Here is an 8,913-nt window from a genome sequence, read left to right as displayed (position 1 = left end):
TGTGCCATTAAAGGTGTGGTCTCCCTTCCTTCATTTAGTATTCACTCATTCATTCATCTGAGATTTATTGAGCTCCTATTATGGGCTGAGCATTAAGGCCACAATAATGAATGAGGCACAGCCCTGCCCTGAAGCGGGTCCCACTCTGGAGAGCTGTTCATATAAGCTCTCGTGTTATTTTCCCTCTAATGATGACCTGAAGGGAGGCAGGTGTCAAGGGCATTGAGAACCCAGGCAGAGGGAGCTGGTGGGAAGGCGCCAGAGGGCCTTACCATTCCGTGCCATTTATTATAGTGATGCCCCAGGTTTTAGAAGACAAAAATCATAGCCCATTTGTAGTGAGAGACTCCCCCCTTCTGAGAGTGGCAGGAAGACAAAATCAATGATGCATTTTATTGCTCTGAGAGTAGATTCAGTCAGAAGGTGCAGAGATAGGGCAGGAAATCCTGTCTGAATCCAAAGTTCCCATCCGTTGGCATAAAATCCTGAAGAACCCTTGGAGGGAGGGGGAAAAAAGTATAATATTCGAGCAATACCGAGAAATTCCTGACTTTAAAAAGGACAGATTTTTAGCAAAGGAAGTTGGATGTTTAGAGGTGTTTTTTTTTTCCAGAATTATTTTTAGCCTCCAGCTATATAATTTTTCTTGCCAACTTAGGTGCAGTATGCAGATTAGACCGGTTGTGTTTGGGAACGGAAAACAAGCCATGCCCTCTGGTTGGGGAGTCAGGAAGCATGCAGTGTCGTCGCGCATTCAAGGGCACTGGGGCACAGCCTGTAGAGAATCAGATTCTTGCAGACAGCTGGTTGTGTGGAATCAGAGTGGGGTAGTTATCCCAGGAAACCAGAATCCATTTTGCAAGAGTGGAAGCTCCAAGAAATTGAGTAGCTTTCTCAGGGTCACGTGACTGTAGGGAAGGGTCTGAACCAGAACTCCGAGGGTCCCTTTGGGTTTCCTGCTTCTGTAAGTGTGACATGAGGGGTTAGGTGGTGAGTGAGCTAGCCTCTCAAGGGTTTCTTGATGCTTCTCCTCCTAAGGATAAGACTCCACTTAAATGGAATCTCCCCTTCTTTATACAACATACAGAGTCTAGTAGCTGCTTATATCCTAAATAGTCACATTGGGGCCAAACAGCTAGCCTGGTCATGTTTTTTTTTAACTAGGGGACTGAAGTTCATTGTCCTTTAAAAAATGATATCTCTTCTTCATCTTTTGGTAACCTGCAGGAGCATAAACGTGGAATTTGCAGAAAATTTGTCTGTAAAAGAGAGATTGACTTTTAATAAACACCTTTGAAAATTGGAACTGATTTTACCCTCCTGCTTCAGGAAATCCTTCTGGAGGGTTCAATCCTCATCTCACTGGTTGTGATCCTGCGTGGTGTCTGAGCTCTGTCTTCTGAGGCTGAGACCCTTGCCTGGTTCCCCTGTGTGTGGGGCCCCCAGAGCAGCCTTCATGCCTGGCTTAGTACGTGGTGCTTTACATGGTCTCTTCCCTGCTGTGGGTCCTGGCTTCAGGGCCCCGGACATAGCATAGGTCTGTCCCCTGATGAGTGAAAAAACAAAGGAAAAAACAAATTAAAGAAACTGATGCGACCCTACTAACTTCCATGTCATGGGCAGAGTTAATCTCAGTGATTTCTTATCAGATCTCTCTTTTCTTTTCGTTTCTATAGTCTTCTAAATAGAGGTGATTGGCTAAGAGGTGATGGGGGCCAGGGCTCCCCATGCCCTCCCAGCTAGTCCTCAAAGTTAACTGAGCCTCAGGTCCTTTGGGATATTTATGAAAATATTATGCCGTCCAACGAGTTCGGACTTCTTTATTTTGGAATCCACAGCAATCTGTATTTAAGTGAAATTCCTCCTACTGTATGTTGATACGTGTTCATGTGAAGTGATCTGTGTGTGTTTGTATTCCTTGACCCACACATTTCTCGATCTAACAAATGTTTGTTGAGTCCCTACTGTGTGTCAAGCACTTCTCGGAGTCCTGGGGATGCAGCCATGGAAATAGAAGGTCTCGGGGTTCATGGAACTTACACCCTGGTGTAAGAGAGATGAAAACAAACCAAAAAAAGGAACAAAATAACAGTAGTAACAGGGCACCTGGGTGGCTCAGTCTGTTGAGTGTCCAACTTCAGCTCAGGTCATGATCTCGTGGTTTCATGAGTTCGAGCCCCACATCAGGCTCACTCCAGTCAGTGCAGAGCCTGCTTGGGATCCTCTGTCTCCCCCGCAACCCTGCCCCTGCCTCTTGTGCTCTCTCAAAAATAAACATTTAAAAGAAAAAATAACAGTAGTAACAAGTGCTCTAATGAAAGCAGAGCAGGATGAGAGGCTCAATGGTGAGTCAGGCGCATCCTTCCCGAAGTCTGAGGCTCTCACCTTAAGGCTGTGGGTGAGGGGCACCTGCGTAGGTCAGTCAGTTAAGCACCCACTTGGGTTCCTGTTATGATCTTGCAGTTCATGGTTTCGAGCCCCGCATCAGGCTCTGTGCTAACAGCTCAGAGCCTGGAGCCTTCTTCAGATTCTGTTTCTCCTTCTCTCTCTGCCCTTCCCTGCTTGTGCTCTGTCTGTATTAGGAAAAAAAAAATTAGAAAAAAAAAAGGCTATGGGTGATACTTCATAGGGTTCTCAAGAAGAATATTGGAGGGACGTTGGGCACTCATGAGTGCTGATTTCAAACAACGGCCCTCCTGTGGCCAGCAAACATATCGATGGTAGCCACCTGTGTTTTGGGGCAGTGCTAGGCATGGAGCCAGACACCAAATGTTCTTGATGTTTAATTTTGGACATCATTCTGCAAGACAGGTCTACCCCATACCATGTGGGAAGGAGATGAGTCTTTGTTTCAGGCCACTGTCTGTTCTCTTCCTTCCCTGACCTGTAACGGTCTCCTGTGACAGTTTACTGTTAAACCAGGGTTACTTGAGATTATCAGTCAGCAAAGCAGATGGAATTTTCTAAGTTCTCCACCCTGTGAGTGGCTGCTATGTACCTTGCCAGTATTGTGTGATTCATCACCCGAGTAAGAGCTAATATTTCCCCAGGGCCCTTTAGTAGCGGAAAACACAAAGAAGTGGTGGAGAGGTTTCTAAGTTACTTAGCAGATTTTATGAACTGCTAATTACCTCATAAAAGCTTTTTATTGGCCAAGGGTGATCTTTTACTGGCTCTGTTTACATATCTCAGTCCCTTTGCCTGTTTCTTCTGTCCTGGAAAACTCTGCCCTCTGTCCAGCAGAGGAAGTTTCGGATGCCCAAGCCAGTGCCCACCACTGGTCCCCACATGTGGGGACAGGGACTCTTCTGGTGCTATATCTCGTGATGCTTGAAGCAGGATATGACCTCTCGATTTGATTGGTTTAATAGATTTAGCCACAGACTGGAGCCTTGGTTTTCTTATCTGCCAAGTGGGAGAAAGAAGGATTGGAAGGAAGGTTTGTGTTTATTTGCGTTTGTTTGCTTTCTGAATGGGCTCTTCCACTTCTGAGTCTTTAAGAAGTTTCTCGCTTAGGGGACAGAAGTGACAGAGCAGGTGGTGAGTGTAACAGATGACAGAAAGTGGAACCAGCCAGCTCTTGTTTCATTTGCATTTTCCTCACTGATTAGAATGCCTTAAAACAGAAAGGGTGGGGCAAACAGGTTCACAGAGCAGCTGGAGTCCAGAGTAATTAAAAGAAAGTAGCACGGAACCCTGAATTCTGTTTTGTATTTTCTTAAGGGAGTTTGGAGAAATCAGCTCATAGATCCTGGTTCTTTAAAAAAAAAAAAAAAAAAAATCCAGGGAATGAGGAAAAGGAGATCACAAAGTTGTCATGGTTTGTATGAAGCAGGAAAAGAAGGCTTCTGGACATAATAGGCAACACGCGGGAGAGAGTGACAGCATTCTCCACCAAATGTCCAGAGTGGATTAGTAAACAGATGGGGCGCTTCGGTTGAAGATGACTGGGAATTGTCACGAGCTCTCTAAAAACAAGCAGGGCCAAGTCAATGCATTACATTTCTGATAGAGTCGCTGTTATATCAAACTGATGCCCAAGATATGATTACCTGGCTATGTGTCAACAAATTTTCTCATCGTGTCCTTGGGAACTTGTTAAATAACACGTTTCTTCCATTTATGGAGAGAGAAGTCATGTGTTTGATGCAGGCTAAGGCTTTTATATATGTTGTCCCATAGAATCCTCAGATCAACCACGTGAAAAAGGTACTCTCTCGTGATTTTTCCTATATTGTGGATGAGCAGATTGAAGCTCAGAGAGATTAAGCAAATTGCCCAAGGTTGCATGGCCAGGAGTACCAGAAGAGGAGTCCTGCCCCAGTTTCTTTGCCGCTCATAACCATGCTCTTAACCACAATGCTACACTGCCCCTATAGGATTCGTATTAGATTGGCATTGGTCTACAAATACCTCTGGTGTGGGCCGCCACTGGTGTCTTCCTTTGGCTTTGTGCCATTCAACAGTTTTACCCATGACCTGAATGAAAACATAAAGGCACACTTTCCACACAAGCTAAGCAGTTGGCACAGGCTGGAAACCGATCGTGCGCGGTACGGCACGAAATGATCTGTCCAACAATGGGCGGAAACCACAAGGGCACTGCAGAGTGTACGTTTCCGCATCTTGGGTTCTAGTTTGTTTTTCAGGTAAGCCACACGTGTGCAAGAGGGACGCTTTATTGCAGAGCACATGGAGAGGCTGTGCGTCATTTAGAGCCTGCATTGCCTCTTTTCATCAGTGTCCTCCTCAGTATGCATAAACCACCTGTTTGAGAATCTTCCTGAGAATCTGGGCCAAGGATTAGCAGTGAGCAGACCAGTCCCTTCTGCTGACTTGCTGCTGATCACACTGAGTGCTGCAAGGCACGATGGAGGAGAGGAGACCGAGGAGGCTCGTGGAGGGAGAGAGGAAGGTGTGAGGCATAGGTCGCTGGTCAGGTGTTTGTCAGGTCCAGGTCGTGACAGAGGTGACAAGGGCAGGTACAGGCTTTCAGTGATTTGCTTCTTGTCTCTAGCCAGAGGCTAGTCTCATCGGAACCAGAGTCCAAGCCTCTGGACCCTACTAGCACCAACGTGAAAAACCACCAGCGCTGAAATCTGCCCCTCCAACCTGGCCTCGATCTGCTGGACCCTGGAAGAGACATGCACCTGATCCTTGATGCTCAGAGGCCTTGCCCTGCCACGCTCCATTCATCAATAAATATTTATTGATGGCCGACAGCACCGGAGAATGTTTTAGGTCCTGGGGATACACTTTTACTAAAACAGAAACAAAAGGGGAAAAGGAAAGAAAAACACATCCCAACCAGCAAATTGGTAAATGTCCTAACCTAGAAAGAAGACCACTGGGACACTGGATTTAATGCAATATTCAAAACGGCTCAAATATACAATACTTTTTTAGGCTAGAGTGGTCAGGCCTTTTTTTTTTTTTTTTTTTCCCTAGGTGGGTTTTATTCCATAATGGAATCACTGCTTCTAATTTTCAGGGGAACAGGCTGCAACTGGGGCTTTTTCCATGGTTTCCAAGGCCAAGTGCAGAATGCTGGAGTTGGTGTTCCTGAGAATTTTTGTAGGACCCGGAAATGAGAGCATGTTGCTTTCTGCTGGTGTATCTCTTAAGAGATCTCGACTTGTTGCTTCAGAAAGAGGGGTGTGTGTGTGAACCCGTGAGCCCACGTGTGTGTTTAAACGTCAGAGCAAGTCTGACCCATGGCCAGACAAGCCTCTCCCCCAAACTGCCAGTTGCTTAGAAGAATATCCTGTTTCTTTCAGGCTCTGGAGGGTATATGCTCAAGTAAATACTTTAATTCAATTACATCCTGTTGCCAAGTAATTTCTTAAAGAAGAGGCAGTAAATGGAATCTCTACTGGGAAAGTTGTGCTATCATCCCTGGATGGCTTTCTCTGGATGGAACAAGCTTATTTGAAAACTCTCCGCAGCCTGTTGTATTTACAAGCCAGATCTCGGACCAGGGAGAAGAAAGGAAACATGTTCCCTTTTAGAGGATGCCAAATTTAGGATTTGTCCCTAGTGATGTGGGAACAGCTGTCAGAGATCGTTTGGCCCGCCCAGCCAGGCCCTTACACCGTGGTGAGCATGAGACACAGGGTCACCATGTTCTGGGAATTAAAGATCCTTGCGGGGGAGGGGGGAAGGGGGGCAGAGCAGGGATCGGACCTGGGCTTGGTGAGTGTCCACATCCAAGCTTTCCATTTCGCATCTTTTACCTCCTTAGCTGTAGTCATTGCCTGGGCAAAGGCCCATGTGAACATTTGCTTTTGAAAAATGTTTATGTTTTCTCCCAAGGGAATACATCCTCCCCATAGAAAATTTGGAAACATAATAGAGACTAACAAGGAAAATAAGAATCCTCTATTTTCCCACATCGCAGGGATAAAGTACAGTTTTGTCTGTTTTTTCCCCCCTAGTATTTTCTTTCCTGATCACATATATGTAGTCAAGCCAACACTGTATGAATGAATGATTTTATAAGATTTTGTGAATGACATCTGCCCTAAGGAGCTGAGTTCCCATCCACCTGAAGCCTGAACTCTTGCCTTCATATACGTTTTTAAAAAATACGTTATGGGGGCACCTGGGTGGCTCAGTTGGTTAAGCGTCCAATTTTGGCTCAGGTCATGATCGCACAGTTCGTGGGTTTGAGCCCTGCGTCGGGCTCTGTGCTGACAGCTAGCTCAGAGCCTGGAGCCTGCTTCAGATTCTGTGTCTCCCTCTCTCTCTGACCCTCCCCTGCTCACACTGTCTCTCTCTCAGAAATAAATAAAATATTAAAAAAAAAAACTTATGTTTGAGACACGGAGAAAGAACACAAGTGAGGGAGGGGCAGACAGAGAGGGAGACACAGAATCCGAAGCAGCCCCCAGGCTCTGAGCTGTCAGCACAGAGCCTGATGCGGGGCTCGAACCCACTAACTGTGAGCTCATCACCTGAGCAAATGTCGGACACTTAACAGACTGAGTCACTCAGGTAGCTCCAAATACATTTTAATGGAACTTTTCCATCTACTATTATGAAGAGTAAAAGATCTATGATTCAATCAGGCTCCTTCTGGGCTCAGGTGACACATCTGTGAGCCTAGAGGCCACAGGTCAGTTACCTAGGAATGATTCAGAATTGCAGCTGCCTGCCCAGTTATGTTTCTTAAGGTGCATTATTGCTCTAATAAAATGTTCCGGGCTATAATTTTGTAACAATTGGTACTAGGAGTCCCAAAGGAGTTGTGCATTTATCTTGAACATGGGCTCTACCCAGGCCCCCACCAGCACAGCAAAGTTTGCTTTAATGATGTTCCTTTGAATAATTTAAATGCCACCCTCCTGTTGATTCTTTCTGTGTATTTTATTCTGCAAAATGCCCCAAAGGGTTAGTTGGTTTTCAAAAGCTGCATGTTAGACACAGTTGGATATTTTTTTTTTCCCTTCAGTGGCTTTGAGATTTATGCACTGATGCTTTTCTCAAACAAATACCAAGGGAAACGACCTTTGCAAAATACAAAATTTCATCCTGGGAATGCACGGTGGACAACCTCTCGCCTTCCGCAGAGCCCGTGGCAGAAACCCGGGTTGAGGAGGTAGGGGGAGAGGATCGTGGCATCTTGCCAGAGCCACAGCAAAGAGCACGGTCACTACAGTTGCTTAAAATGATTTAAAAACCTGCTATCATTCCTGCTGATGGAACCATGGAAACCCGATGGCGACCTTGGAAGGATTCTGCCCTGAGGGCTGAAAGATTCGGAAAATTTTAGGTCTAACAGGGGTCTGAGAATCCGACGCTCCCCAGAGCTTGAATTTACAGAGGGAGGAGACTGCGGTCTGCCAGAGTTAAAGGCTGCCTTAAGTCACACCCACCACTGCAGAGGGGGATTGGAACCCACATCTCCCGAAGCCCAGCCATGCTTCTCCAGTGCCCCATGGGACCTCTCCGGCGCCTCGCATGTCCTGAGGACACCACCGAGGTGTCAAAACTGTACCATGGGGACGAGAAGAACTCTTTGCCCAGTGGTCTGATGGCCTGAGAAGCAGATGCCAACCTTTGGGCCCCTGGTGTGTTCATCCTGAAATGAACGTGTTTTGTGAATTGCCTAAATGAACCCCTCGCTGCAGGTTGGCATCTTGCCTGAGCTCAGTTCCACCCTGTACGGGAGGGACGCGGGGAGGACATTTCATGAGCGCTCTGAATGTCCGGTAGCCCGTTAAAGACACGTTCTGCACAGAGGATCTCCAGTATGTGGGCTTCGTTTGCTTGTGCCTGGGGTCCCCACGTGAAAGGTTAGGGCAAGGAAGAAGAAAGACCAAGGAAGTCTATGAAGTCTTTAAAGGAGCTAAACACAGGGTTGTTTCTTTGTTGTTGTTTTTTTCCTCCAAAGGGATGAGTCAGTGGAGAAATATTAGCAGTATAAAAAGGATTTGAAAAGCATGAGAAAAAAGAAAATGTTAATTACGTTAACCTTTTAGAACTTACGCAGTGCACAGCAGGAACACAAGCCGATTTTGTTTCCTTGAAACCAGCCATCTGACGACAGGGCTTTCTCGAAGCCCAAATAAGGGGGCTGCTTCTGCTGCTCAGTTGTGCTAATGAGCCCTCCCGTTCCTTGAGGCCTCAAAGGTTTTCCCGGACCCCTAGCTTTGACCCTCTTTGGAATTTCACTGTACAAAATGTGGATGTGTGAGGTGTCTGAGGGAAGTCTCTGAGGGGGCCTTATGTCACTGTCAGTCCTGGAGGGACCAGGGGTTGTGGGAGGAAGATTGGAGAATCTTCCCCAGACTGAGAGCTGTACTGCTGGCCAAGTGGCTGAGAGACTTTGCGGTGCCTTAGGAGATCATCGGTAAAAAAGGACGTCAGCCGTGCCCACTCAGGTGACATGGACACAGGACTCAATGGCGCGTT

This window comes from Hyaena hyaena, unplaced genomic scaffold, assembly GCF_003009895.1.
Source record: "Hyaena hyaena isolate Hyena2069 unplaced genomic scaffold, ASM300989v1 scaffold_266, whole genome shotgun sequence".
Lineage (NCBI taxonomy): Eukaryota > Metazoa > Chordata > Mammalia > Carnivora > Hyaenidae > Hyaena > Hyaena hyaena.
The sequence above is the reverse complement of the archived record's forward strand: the minus strand, read 5'-3'. Positions refer to the sequence as shown.